We start from the raw sequence: 14,691 nt of genomic DNA, 5'->3' as shown, positions 1-14,691 counted from the left end.
GTAGCGGAGTTCTTTATCATTCCTGCAAGAGCACAACTCTTAAAAAGAGAAACAATTCAGTTGTCCAGTTAAGTGACGGAACATTCTGTGAAATTATGACCCTGGTGGATTTTACGTGTGAGGACAGGGCATCTACTGCATCCACCAACAACAGATTCTGTGTTTTAGTTAAAGAGCTTGCCAAGAGTGGAGGAAAGTTGTGTAGAGATGCTCAGATAAATATATCCTCAACATTTATATATGAAGTGTCTCACACCAATAATGTGTTTGCTGTCCCTCCGCAATCACTCAAACGTAAATGTGTACTGATTAGGTCTAAGGACAAACTGTATGTCATTCCACTTCCAAACAATATTGAAAGAGACTAAAACTGACTCCTGGGGAACTACTTCTGCAGCTTTACTGATGTCAATGCCAATTGTTGTTTTAAAGCTTTATTTCTGCCTAAAATTAACAATAATATGTTAAGAGTTTTTGATCACTGATTATGATAGAATGTATTAAAGCAGTGAAATTAATTTTTTGGCCATGCAATAGACAGTGTTTACTTGGCTGTACTTGTGACATCACAATCCTGTAGCTGAACTTCCTGTCCAGTAGAACACATTTTCTTGTGTTCATATGGTGTGCTGTTGGTACAACATTGGATTGATGTTTACGTTGGACCTCTCTGTGACTTTGTATACATTTATTAAAAATACTTAAATCACAATTAGCCTTTTGTGCAGAGCATGTACACTTTATTAAAAAATGTTTTAAATAGCCTTTCAACACATTTATCATATGTTTTGCTTTCTGAAGTAGCAATTAAGTTAATTTCAAGCATGAAGAAATACACTTAAAAAATTCAATAATTTAACAAAGTATACTACAACTTCAGGTTATTTAATAATGTAAAGAGACAAAAAGTCCAGGGTGCTCAAGGAGTTCAAAAAAAGTATTAGAAGGTGCTCTTTGGGGTCGAGAGTTCAATGTCATGTAGAAAAGGGAATCCAAGGCACTCTTCTTTAGAAAATTAAAAAGCCTTTATTAAACTGGCTCTATCATGATTGAAAAAATTATTAAAACATGTGGGGGAAAATACAACCCACGCGTAGCGGCACAACCTGAAGAAGGCTGGTTGTGCCGCTACGGGTGGGTTGTATTTTCCCCCACATGTTTTAATAATTTTTTCAATCATGATAGAGCCAGTTTAATAAAGGCTTTTTAATTATTTAATAATGTACTTTGAAAGTATACTTTCAAAGCATTGTTACAATGATCATTTTCAGCACATAGTAAAAAAAAATATTTAAAATAAATTGCAAATAAATGTACTTTAAAATAATAATCAGAACTTTCACTTCAAGTATATTTTTGTAAAATATATTTTTTAGAAAATATACTAAATTACAATTATTTAAAGTGTGTTAAAAATTGTATTTTGGAAATAGTAAAAAGTATGCTGCTAATGTACGTTTTGTATATTTAAAAATAGTATATTTTTATTAGTATATTTGCAATGTACTATTAAAACAGGGAATATATTACAAATACAATAAAGTATATTTTTTTGTACTTTGCAAAGTACTCCCAAAAATGTATTATAAGAGCAACATAAGTATGTTTTCTTTAAATGCACTAAAACTACACTAAAAGTATGCTTGTGTTTAGCATATTTCTTAAAAATATAATTAAGCATATATTTATAACTAATGTACTTGTTAGAAATATATTACAAGTATACATGTGTTGAGCATGTTTATTAAAAGTGTAACAAAGCATATATTTGTAACCAATATAGTGCACTTTTTAGAAATATCTTAAAAGTATGCTTGTTTTTCAATATACTTTTAGAAAATATACTAAAGTACAATTATTTTAAAGTGTGTTAAAAGTTGTATTGTGAAAATAGGTAAAAAGCATGGTGCTAATATACTTTTAATATACTTAAAGATAGTACATTTTTTGCTAGTATATTGGCAATGTACTATTGAAAAAGGGAATATATTTCAAATACAATAAAGTATACTTTTTTTCACTAGGGCTGTCATTCAGCCTGACTAACAACCAGAGAACAGAGAACAACAGAGATATTAAAATACTTACTCTTCTGAGTTTTATGATGTAGGCCTTGTGTTTTATTAAAATGTATTAGCCTATAATCTAAAGGATGCGTGCTTGTGCGCGGCGCACTGGGTCATGTTAAGAGTAAGCTAAAACACGCGCGCGTCACGTTGTAAAAAAACGCATTTTATTATTAGCCTATTCAGAAATAGTGTAAAAGAATGGTAAATAATATACAAAACGAACATTATAAACACTATTAATAACATGCTATATGTATTTTTACTTCCCCTTATTGTAGCCTATATCAAATCTTTAAATGAATGGTAGCCTATTCAGAAAACAAGAATAAAAAAAATTTTGCCAAAAAATATACATTTTACTAGTAGCCTATCAAAATAGCCTATTGTGGCCGGACTATTGTGTTTATTACAAGCAACATTTAGCCTATTTTAAATATGAAGCCTAAACAAATTTATTTGATTCAAAACTGAAACTGTACTGACGTTGGGTTTGCGCTTCTCTCATTCGGTCCAGCGTTTCCATATTTGCAATGTAAGTTTTGGATGCTAACTAACTATTAATTTAAAGAAGGCTTTATACTTCAGTCGAGTCCTATTGCTAAATCAGCATCTTTAAGGGAAATGAGTTTGGAAGAACAGCAAGTTATGACTGACCAGCACACCCTTTATATTGTACAAAAGACGAATTAAATTAGGCAGAATAACCTTTTATATGTAAACTGGTTGACTGTTTTATTTTAATAATGAACAGGCTACGTGTCAAGTTTGTGATGCCAGAAGTGAACTGATAGCCTATGTTGTGTGAGCGCGATGCGCCGGCGCCGCGTTTGTTTCTCGGCTGGGGAAATAACTTAATACTCTGTCGTTTAATACTTTGTCATTCCAAACAGTAAAATGTATGTTTTAATTTGTGTACATTCAAAATGACTAAAAAATGTCATACCTTTGAAAAATAAAGAAAACAACATGATGTGCTGCTTAAGCACGTCTCCGTCTCATTGAACATCTTTCTACACCATAAAATAAACCAAAAATACAGCGAATAGCCTTTTTGGCGCGCCTACTTTTGAAAGTCAACATTTAGATTATCTGAAGTAAAATTAATTATATAAGCCTAAATCACTTAGGAATAAATCACAGCGTGCTTATGATAAAAAAACCTGACTTTACAGTCCAGAAAATAGGAAAATAGCTAATTATTTCAAGGACCCCCTGGCACTTGAGAACTGCTGGTCTACACAGAAGAAAGGCTATTCCCCGGTACGGGTTGTGTCGAGCCATTCGTTAGTCTGGTTGTTTGATGAGAAAAAGATGAAATCCTAGTTGCAATAAACGTGTTACGAATCCGCACATCAGCTGCAGCGGAGAACTCTTATTCTGCTGTGCGCTACCGAGGGAGGACTGATGACGACACAGTTTGATCTTCAGCTGACAAATCAGAGGAAAGGGGCGTTTCATTCTCACCCACGTGTAGAAATCGAATATTCAAGCTGTTTATTCATTTTTCTACCTCAGAACGAAAAACGAAAATCAAGCTGAATTCTTGTTTTTCGTTTCTTTGAAAAAAAAAAAGGAACTGTTTTCTCATTTTTCTACTTTCAATATTAAATCAAAACACAACTGAACGAATGATACACGGATTTACACGGACCTCCAGAGATCCCCTGACCCGACCAAGGTATATTTTAACCGTCTGTTTTTTGGTATAATTAACAAAGGAAAAAAACAGAAACAGGTCGTTTTTCCGTTTTTGAATTTTGGCCTGAAACGAAAAAACAACATTCAGTTTGATTTTTCGTTTTTTTTTAATCAAAACAAAAAAAAAAACATGAAATTCAGCGCAATGTCTTGTTTTCCATTATTACTGACAAAACAAATGTATTACTCAATATTTCCTTTCATTAGTGGGTGGGACTTTATCAACCCCTCGCTTCTGATTGGATAGTGTTCTCCATCAGTTATGTCTGTGCTTCAGGCTACTTTTCAAAATTAAGGTTCTAACAAAGAATTTCCATTACTGCTGAGGAGCTCCCTCTTTGCCTTAAGACGATGCCATAGCCTATAATAATTTACTACACACATTTGTGTTTAGGAAACTAAGATATTACAGTAGGGTACCTTGGTTGAGTAAGTAAGAGGCCAGTATGCTGAAATCGAAAAACTCAATCTGAGTTCATTGTTAATTGGTTTATTATAGGCCTATGCGCCTTGATATGACATAGCATATGAAACCAGGGGCCTGTACCATGATGGTAGTTGAACAAACTCAGGGTTACAGGATTAGTTTAGAGTTGACAAAACCAAACCAATCCAACCAGGCTTTGTTGGTACCATGATGCTGATCATCAACTTTCTCTGTCAACTCAGGCTTTGATCCTGAGTTTAGGAGTTTAAGTGTGACATCAGTAGCGAACAGCCAATCACATGCTGAGAAAGAGTGAAACTGAGATTAATTTCTCACGAGAGAAGCAGCATAATTCATTTATTAAATAAAAGTATTAAAATAGTAAGAATTTAAACAAATTTACACAGCAAGAAGAAAACAGCTGTATATGAAAGAGGACAACTAAAAGAAAAAGTCTCGCTGCTGTATATCAGTGCAAGTAAAAGTTGTGAAGTTATTTTATACAGCTGATAAAGGTATAGAGAGAATTGAACATTTAAGCTCACATGTAGTCATTTTATAGCTTCATCTATTGATGCTAAAGCGTATTTATATTACCTTTATATATTTATTCATTTAAACTGCGTAAAAATAATTGATGAACTAAAATTGTATATGTGTGATTGATAAAGGGTATAATAATTACATAAATAATATCTAAATCATACAAATTTATTAGTCTATATAGCATCACTAAAAACCAGACGATTTTGTCTTTAAAAATCATTTGCTATGTAATGACCTTTAATTTGGAGTAGAAACAGGTAGAGTGACTTTATCGCATCAGACATGTGTCACTTTGCGCACAGCTGATTGGTCCAAGTTCAGTTTGCAACCTCTTACCTAGAACATAACCTGCCCCGGACCAGTTTAGCCGTGGAGCGTAAGTTACTATGGCGATGAACACTGCTAAAAGCCAAACCACTTTCATGGTCCCTAAAACCCAGGGTTGACGCAAACTAAACTGAAACATAGCTGGCTAGCCACCTAAACCGGCTTCATGGTATAGGCCCCAGGTGTGATTAAAAAAAAGTTTGTAAACTGGCTTGGAACGCTCCCAGGAAGTCACCTTATTTAAGCGTATCCAACATCTGTGATGTGATCGAATATGATCTACTCTGTTGTGTCAAAATAGCTACACTTCAGCTTGAACCCCCCTTGATGAACTGCACGTTTCCAATTGCACTGGAGAGTGCGTTGTGATGATAGAGAAACGCAAATGCCAGTGCGCCACAGTTCAGGTCCTCCCAGGGTGCGAACTACGGGGGAGCCAGGGGGAGCTTAGCTCTTTATAATACAGTAAGACATGAGCTCCCTTAAAGACATGATTTGTGAAATTTTGGGGGTCATCAGGTTTCATCCAGTCAGAGCTGCAGAGGGAACTACTGCAGCGTGGGCCTCTCCACAGTGCCTCACAACTTTCTAAACTCTTCCATCTCACAGAGAGAAGAGTGTAGAGAGACCTTCCCGGGGTCAGACCGTCTGAGATCAACTGTAACGTTCTGTTTCTGACGCTGAGGCTACATCAACTGTGATTGAACTGTAGCGCACTGGCATTTGGTGTCTCCATCCAATAACACGCATGCTCACAATGGGGAAGATAGATGGTAGTCAACTCTAATGCGCTTCCTAATACAGGAAAAACTTAAAGTGTACACGTGTAGTGTATGTTAGTAGGCTAACTAAAGCTGGTTGCTGTTTTGACGGCGGAGATCATATTTTATCACATTATTTTTTTATGCTTTTAATGTTAATTTGCATTACAAATCTGGGCAATAGTAAGCTTAATAATAAAATATGATAACTAGACCATATAAGGTAGGATGAATCTGCAAACACTGCAGAATAACACAAAGCGTGTTTTATCAAGTGGCTCCAGGTGATCACAGCTGAGGAAGGTGCAGTGCGACACCTGCTGGTCATTTTCTGTAAATCCTTTTGGTGTGCTTACTGTTAGTTCGATGCCATCGATCTTTATAATATTGAGAACACGTTACTGTCCACAGCATTTACTAAAATAAGTAAAATAAGCATCACAGGTTTACAAATCTGTGATGCTAAATAACAGAAATACCTTTATTTAATTCATCACAAACATGCTCCAAACTGATCATACATTGAATAGCCACCTCTTAAAAACTATTAATCTCTTAATCATGAAGGGGGATTTATTGCATTATTTAATTAGTTTTTACAAATAAATTTTTATCTAAGTGTATATTTTTGTGGAGACATTGCACCGTGTTAAGGCAAAGAGGGAGCTCCACAGCAGTAATGGAAATTCTTTGGTAGAACCTTAATTTTGAAAAGAAGCCTGAAGCACAGACATAACTGATGGAGAACACCATCCAATCAGAAGCGAGGGGTTGATAAAGTCCCACCCACCAATGAAAGGTAATATTGAGTAATACATTTGTTTTGTCAGTAATAATGGAAAACAAGACATTGCGGTGAATTTCGTTTTTTTGTTTTGATTAAAAAAACGAAAAATCAAACTGAATGATGTTTTTTTCGTTTCAGGCCAAAATTCAAAAAACGGAAAAACGACCTGTTTCTGTTTTTTTCCTTTGTTAATTATACCAACAAAAAAAAAACAAACGGTTAAAACGTACCTTGGTGGTGGTCAGGGGGTCAGGGGGTCAGGGGATCTCTGGATAATCCGTAATTCGTTTGTAATTATAAAACGAAAATACCGTTTTTCTGTTTCAAAACGAAAAACCAAATAACCGTTTTTGGTGTAGGAATCAAAAAACGAAAAAAACAATTAAAAATGGCCCGTTTTTCGTTTTTGGCGATCATTTTATCGTTATTCCTCTTTGAACAAAGAATGAAGAGAGTCTTTGAACTTCAGTCAATTTGTTTTTCGTTTATAAAACAAAAACGGAAGTCACGTGGTCTATTCCTTTTTTGGAAGCGAAAGTAACCGTTATCACTTTCAAAATAAAAGTAGGCTAACTATAGTTAGCGAGGTGATTGTAGACTAAAACTGAACTAATATAACGTTTTTTAGTACGACTAAAGTAGCACTGGGTGTGAAAAAAACACTTTAGTTAACTGAAATAAAAATTTAAACTAATAAAATAATAACTCTGGCTGTTAGGGAGAATTAAACATTTGTAAGACCATTGGTGACCTGCAACTTCAGATTAAGACAAGTGAACTCATTTTATATGTAGCTTAGGATAGCAGGTAGCCTATTTATTTATAAGTTTCTATTATTTAATTCACATTTTAGTTTTGTAACATATTTATAGCCCTTCTTGCTATGTGGAAGCTCAACCAGCAGAGGTCACTCTACCCTCTTCTGTGCACCGACTCTTTCTGTGGGACAACAGGCAACAAGCGTTTGACCTTTTGCCTTGTGTTTATATCAAGAGAAGAGAAGGCAAGCACTGCTACCAACAGAAGCTAATCACTGAGTTTGAAGGGTGTGCAGAACTTCACCTGCCTTCCAGCTCCTCTTTCTATGGCACTATAGCTGCTAAACACTCTCAGCTTCCACCATCTACTGTTACCCCTTCTGTGTCAAACAAAACTCTTCCAAAACAAATCTATAAAGTTGTATACTTTTTCTTTTGCATTTTTCTCAAGTGTAATATAGCCTACTTATTATGTTAGTTAAGTAGATTAAATATTTGTTATGCAGCTTGTAGTTCTCATTAGCTATGTAGACCTACTTGTGTGTGAAACCTAGCATTACTCAGCATTACATCTTTTAGTGCTTTTTTGGGGTTTAATTCTGTTTGATGAACCACCAGGGAAAGGCAGTGCTCTGTACTCTTGGTACTTGTGTAAAGTAAAATAAAAGGGAAGTTAAATCATTTCGTTTTTCTCCCTGGTACTCATCTCAGGACAGTGGCGTAGCAAGTCAGTCCCGGGCCCATATGCAAAAAAAATTTGTACGGGCCCCCCTAACCCTGCCCCCCAAGTACATTGAAGATTAATTTATAGACGTTCACTGTAGTGTATCAAGAAAATACCATACCAAACAATACCATAAAAAACACTCTACCCAACAACTTTTCACAACCAGAACGGAACAAAAACAAGTCTAAAACCAACCAAGGCTCACCCAATGTCAATAATAAACTACTGATCTTGGCACCGCGGCCCAAAATGTAAAAAACATAAAACTACTTACTCATTTAGTTGCATTCTCCGGGCCTTTCTTTCGGCAAATTTATCCACGAGCACGATGTCACTGGTGTTTAATTCATGGCTTTGTGCATTCTCGATGGAAATAATTGCCCGTCCCAATAGTCTGTTTATTAGCTTCAGTTTTGAAAATGAGGGCTCCGCTGAAGCAACAGAAGGGATGGTAAGAAAGAGAACTAAACCGGTCTATTTTAGTTAGTTTTTGTGTCGCAACTAACTTCTCCACCTTCTTTTTTCTCTTTAAGGCCCCACTTTTATGTTTGTATTTTTCCATCCTTTAATGTTCAATTAGCTAGCATCTAGCAACCTCTCTCACACTGTGTTTTCTTTTTTTAATTTGACGCAGCGATGCCGTAAAAAATGACGGTACAGTTCTACGGCAGCCTCGGGGTGCAAAAAATAATAAACGCATAATAAATGCACACAAGAAATGACGGAGAAATTAGACATTATGGAGAAACAAGAAATTATTACACATGACATGCATACAAAAATATATTGATTGTGGCTACACTTTAAAAATGAATTAACCTGTTTTAATTAAAAGTTCCCCATGGGTGGGCCCCCTATCGGCCCGGGCCCATTTGCACGTGCATACCCTGCATGCCCAGACGCTACGCCACTGTCTCAGGACCTTCCAGATTTGACCCAATACCTGGAGGATGTGAGCCTGTGCACTGTGTGTAGGGTTTAAGGACTGATGGTAGTATTAAGACTGGCCTCAGTCACCTACCATCACTCTCTCTTCAAATAAATGCTGGACTGGCAGGACAAAGCAGCACACCACTCCTTCCTCCGGCACCATAAAAGGGCCTTGTTGTCACTTTCAGATATTTACATCATGGTTTATGGTAGCCACATCTTTGAATTGTGGCACTACTTTTGTGGAATTGGATATTGAAATAAGTGTGTACTAAGACTAATTGTGACTTTGGTGCTACAAGTGCGGCACCCAGTGTCACTAGTAATGCTTCTGTTGGAAATAGTGGGACACAAGTGCCACTAAATGGAGTGTAATGGAAACTGTTAAAAGGAGTGACCATGGCACAAATTAGTGGTTGATTTTCCTTTATCACCAGCCCAACAAACAATACTACTATTGTGTTTATGGTTAAAATTGAACATTCACCCAAACAAATTTCGTTTTTTTAGTTGTCACAGGTAGAACTATTCTTTATGCTTTTCATTAAGTTATTTATTTAAATGTATTGTTGTTATTCTAGTTCTCATGGCTGTGCTGTGTTTATTTAATTTGCTTGACTGTTTGATTGTGTGACTTTTGATTCTCCCTCAGTTGTTTTCTTATGTTAGCTGTTTATTGCTGTTATTTGGCTGGTTGTCTAGGTTTCACACACAAGTAGGTCTACATAGCTAATGAGAACTACAAGCTGCATAACAAATATTTAATCTACTTAACTAACATAATAAGTAGGCTATATTACACTGGAGAAAAATGCAAAAGAAAAGTATACAACTTTATAGATTTGTTTTGGAAGAGTTTTGTTTTGACACAGAAGGGGTAACAGTAGATGGTGGAAGCTGAGAGTGTTTAGCAGCTATAGTGCCATAGAAAGAGGAGCTGGAAGGCAGGTGAAGTTCTGCACACCCTTCAAACTCAGTGATTAGCTTCTGTTGGTAGCAGTGCTTGCCTTCTCTTCTCTTGATATAAACACAAGTCAAAAGGTCAAACGCTTGTTGCCTGTTGTCCCACAGAAAGAGTCGGTGCACAGAAGGGGGTAGAGTGACCTCTGCTGGTTGAGCTTCCACATAGCAAGAAGGGCTATAAATATGTTACAAAACTAAAATCTGAATTAAATAATAGAAACTTATAAATAAATAGGCTACCTGCTATCCTAAGCTACATATAAAATGAGTTCACTTGTCACCTGAAGTTGCAGGTCACCAATGGTCTTACAAATGTTTAATTCTCCCTAACAGCCAGAGTTATTATTTTAACTAAAGTGTTTTTTTCACACCCAGTGCTACTTTAGTTGTACTAAAAAACTTTATATTAGTTCAGTTTTAGTCTACAATCACCTCGCTAACTATAGTTACTCTACTTTTATTTTGAAAGTGTTACCGGTTACTTTCGCTTCCAAAAAAGGAATAGACCACGTGACTTCCGTTTTTGGTTTATAAACGAAAAACAAATTGACTGAAGTTCAAAGACTCTCTTCATTCTTTGTTCAAAGAGGAATAACGATAAAATGATCGCCAAAAACGAAAAACGGGCCGTTTTTAATTGGTTTTTCGTTTTTTGATTCCTACACCAAAAACGGTTATTTGGTTTTTCGTTTTGAAACAAAAAACAGAAAAACGGTATTTTCGTTTTATAATTACAAACGAATTACGGATTATCCAGAGATCCCCTGACCTGGTCCGTCCGATTTTGTTTTTTTGAAATTCCTTTTTTCATTTCTCCGTTTGAAGATCTACATTAAAAGGTAAAAATCGGATAAATGACTTCAAAAGCCGTTTTGCACATTTGGGCGGTCATGAGACGCCCCCTTTCAGCCGACTGGTCAAGCAAATCTGAGCCTGTGGCATCATCAGCAATTCCCCAGGTCTTTTCAACAAAATAATAGTCATATGGCTCTGCGTACCGCTTCTTAAACTGTACAGGGCTGTGCAACTTAACAGGTTTCACAGAAATATTTATATCAGAAATATTAAATATTAATCTGCACCCAGACAGTTTTAATTAGCTGCGCAGAGTTAAATCTGTGTAGTGCTGCACTAGACAGCGCAGAGCGGGTGAAGCTCAGACCAATGTTCTGTCAAGTGTAAATACGCAGCAGTCATAACTCCTCTTTTAGACAATACGCTCGGTTTTGGACAAGGGGTGGTCATTGCAAATACTGTAATGCAAAACTGCTGATGGTGGTTGGTACCGATGATGGTAAATTAAAATGTAACTAATCATAGCCGCGAGAGTGAGACAGCGAGATGATTGACAGGACGATAGTGGAGGAAAAGATCAAGATAGCCTAACATGTGTTAGTAAAAATATATTTCTTTGTTTAATAACCTATAAGTGTCACGGTTGGTAAATCCTATGTCTTCTTCTTGTCTCGTGTTTCTGTTGTTGTATGTGTGTGTGCTTATTGGAGGGGCGTGGCCGCTCATCAGCGCTTGTTCAGTAATCACCCATTACCTCATCACCAGCTGCAGTCTATTCATTCCTGTGTATATATTCTCATCCCATTCTCATCTCCATTGTCAGATCGCTGTTTGTTGGTGTCCGGTGTCTGATCCCTCGTTCGTTCCAGCCTTCCTTCCGTGTTCCTGTCTGTTCCTGTGGATGTTCTGGAATCGTCTTGTTGATCGTCACCTCTCTTCACCTCACGCACCTGTTACTTCTGACCATCGAGTCCCTGCGTCGCTAGCCTGTTGCCCCCTGGATTTTGTCATTTATCTTTCAATAAACACTGAGTAATTCGCACTTGCTTCTGTGGTTATTCGTGACAATAAGTGAGTTTGTATTTAAAAAGAACAACAACAACAACAACAAAGAAACAATCAAATAACAGTGTGAACCCGCAATCAGAGCGTTCATTTTAACCCTCTGGGGTCCTTCATTTCAGGGTCACACTCAGGGTCTTCGGGACCAAATGGTCCGGAAGGGTTTGATTCATATTTATTAAAAGAAAATCATATTTCTTTTTTTACTTGTTTTTTATAATATTTTTTCTTTTCTTTTTTGGTGTTTTGAGATAATTTAAGATTTATAAATAATATTTATGCAATAAATATGACCCATTTTCCCCCCATTTTCCCCCCATTGAATAAAATAGAAAATAAAATAATAAAAAAATATTTTTTTTAATTTTTTTTTAAAGCTGTATTTCATTTTAGAGTCAAGCCTAGACCTCATAAATGCAATTTTTGAAATTAGATGGATGCCATCTGGTGGACAAACTGAGCATTTTAAAAATGCAAAACACATATGTAATCTGAATTTATTCGTTTGTTTATGTATAAAAATGTGTTTGTGTGTGTGTGAGTGTGTGTGTGTGGGTGGGTCTGTTTTGGACTCTTGATGTTTTATAGATTCACCCCTTCACTGTTGTGTGCTTTTTTTCTGGATCGTGGCTGATTTGTAGATTGTACGCACAAAAAAACTCTGTATTGTCACATTTTTGCCCTGAGTGTGACCATTTTTTTTACAACCACTTAGAATATTCAAATCCTGTCCCCAATTTTTTGGGGTGTTCATATACCAAGTACCAACAAAGTCACCAAATTTCGGACCATTCCGATGAAGCTATGATTTTACACATTTTTTTATTTAAATTCTTCGGGTCCATTTGGTCCGAAGAACCCAAATTTCCAAATATCTTTTATTTATTTGTTATGATCAGTGTTGGGCAAGTTACTTTAAAAACGTAATTACTTACAGTTACTAGTTACTACTTCCAAAGAGTAACTAAATTAGTTACAAATGATAAAATGATACAAATGATTACAAATGATAAAAGTAACTAGTAACATTTTTAAATCAAATGTCACCCCACCTCCACCCCTCTTTAATAGAACTTAAAATGCATGTGCATGTTCAATTATTAATGATAAACCTGAATATTATAATGAAATGGACACTTAATACAATACATTATTAACAGAAACAATGTACACAATCTAAACTATTTTAATGTTGCCCTGGGACAAAGTGAGACAGCCTCCAATCAAATGCCTTGTAGATATTATGTTTATAGTGGATCGATACAAATAACACATATGTTTTTGAACTTTTGATATTTATTGCCCCTCAAAAGGCCACAACTGGGCACAATTAAAGTATGCTTGTTAAGCACAGGGCTCGAATTTCGGTGCGGGATTGCGGGTATTGCGCATCATTTTAATCATTCCCCCAGGTCTTGCGTTTATAATGCGGGAAATTCCCGCAAACATTCATTCAATCTAGCATGTAGGCCTATGAGTAAATTTAACCTAACAGATAATCAGATCAAATCAGTCATTTTAAAACTTTATGTGAGACGCAATTACACAAACAGCGTGAGTGATTCTGCCAATGCCGCGTCTTCTCTGTCTCTCAAAATGTGTTGCACAAGGCAAGCCAATCGCGGTGCAGCTGCAGGAGGCGACTCTAGACTTTCGCGTTTCAGGAGTCGGGACATATGATGGAAATGTCACTTGCACAATCGGGCCATTGCATCGTCACTAATGTTTATAATTTGTGCGTCTTTTTAAGTCTTAACTATTTAAACATTCAAGCGATTTGAAACCGCATAACAAACAGCTCTTGAGTAACAAAACTGAGTTATTTTTCTTGAATTAAAGCGCTTTAACGGTCAAAAGCACACCACATTGTCTAAATTCCAGTCTTGGGGAGTATCCTCTCAAACACAATCGGTTATGTCTTAAAAAATAAAACAAAAAGAAAATGCACGTGACACTATAATGAAAACAGCATGGGCCGTTCACGTTACGTCTTTTGCGCGCTCATCCTTTACTGAAACGTCTTTTTCTTCATGGAGAACATGGCTCATGATTGCTAAGCAACAGGGAGCCCTTTTTAAAAGAGGAGAAAGTTGCCCGGACTGCGCTTTACACGCAACATGTGAACGTTGGATCCGTGCACTAGCTCTTAAAGTGAGAGTAGCCTAAAATGTGTCCGTCATTATTGTATATAAAACAACAAAAGATAGCATTAATTGTAAGGAATCAGGATTAATAGCCTATGTATTCAAATTATACAGGACTAAAAGACTATTCCGTGTTATTTTACATTTGATTACTTTTTTCCGTTTCTGTAGTATTTCTGAATACTAGTGTTATTAGACCTAAACTTTTCTCTTTATTTCATGTATTTATTTGTGCTACTTTTTTCAATTTAATTCAAAGATTGAAATCAAGCTTTCTTTTGTTGTGTAAACTAAAAAAAATGACCCTATTGTAAAAACACAAATACAATGAGTGAGCAAACATTTAGCTAAACATATTTTTAAAAATTGTCTAAAAAAACTCCCCCCTAAAAATAAAAAATCCCCCCCATAAGAATAACCTAAACGGGGATTTCCCCGCTATTTTCCAAAACGAAATTCAGGCCCTTCACTATACCAAAAAGAAATAACAAATAGGCCTCTTTGTATAGTGCAAATAAAACAAAACAAAAATTGTTTATTACTCCTTAATAAAGGAGTTCAGACATTAGAAAAATATCATTCTACACATGCGTTGTCTATTTAATATGAGGGAAATACACATGCGTTTTATATTTACTATGAGGGAAATACATATGCGTTGCGGACGTGACACAAAAAATCTTTAACTTTTAGGTGG

General features: G+C 35.9%; 1 long non-coding RNA gene across 1 annotated transcript in view; it reads right to left on the bottom strand.

Annotated features, from left to right (window-relative positions):
* Positions 1 to 11,749, bottom strand: part of LOC143715702 (uncharacterized) — a 31,579-nt gene extending 19,830 nt beyond the window's left edge. Inside the window, exon 1 of the long non-coding RNA XR_013195873.1 lies at positions 11,543 to 11,749. This is a non-coding gene — a long non-coding RNA (uncharacterized LOC143715702). The remainder of the gene's footprint in view (positions 1 to 11,542) is intronic.
* Positions 11,750 to 14,691: the final 2,942 nt, after the last annotated feature.

The sequence above is a fragment of the Siphateles boraxobius genome, unplaced genomic scaffold, assembly GCF_051911475.1.
Source record: "Siphateles boraxobius isolate OS27281-9 unplaced genomic scaffold, OSU_SipBor_1 12, whole genome shotgun sequence".
In the NCBI taxonomy this organism is placed as follows: Eukaryota; Metazoa; Chordata; class Actinopteri; order Cypriniformes; family Leuciscidae; genus Siphateles; species Siphateles boraxobius.
The sequence above is the reverse complement of the archived record's forward strand: the minus strand, read 5'-3'. Positions and strand labels throughout refer to the sequence as shown.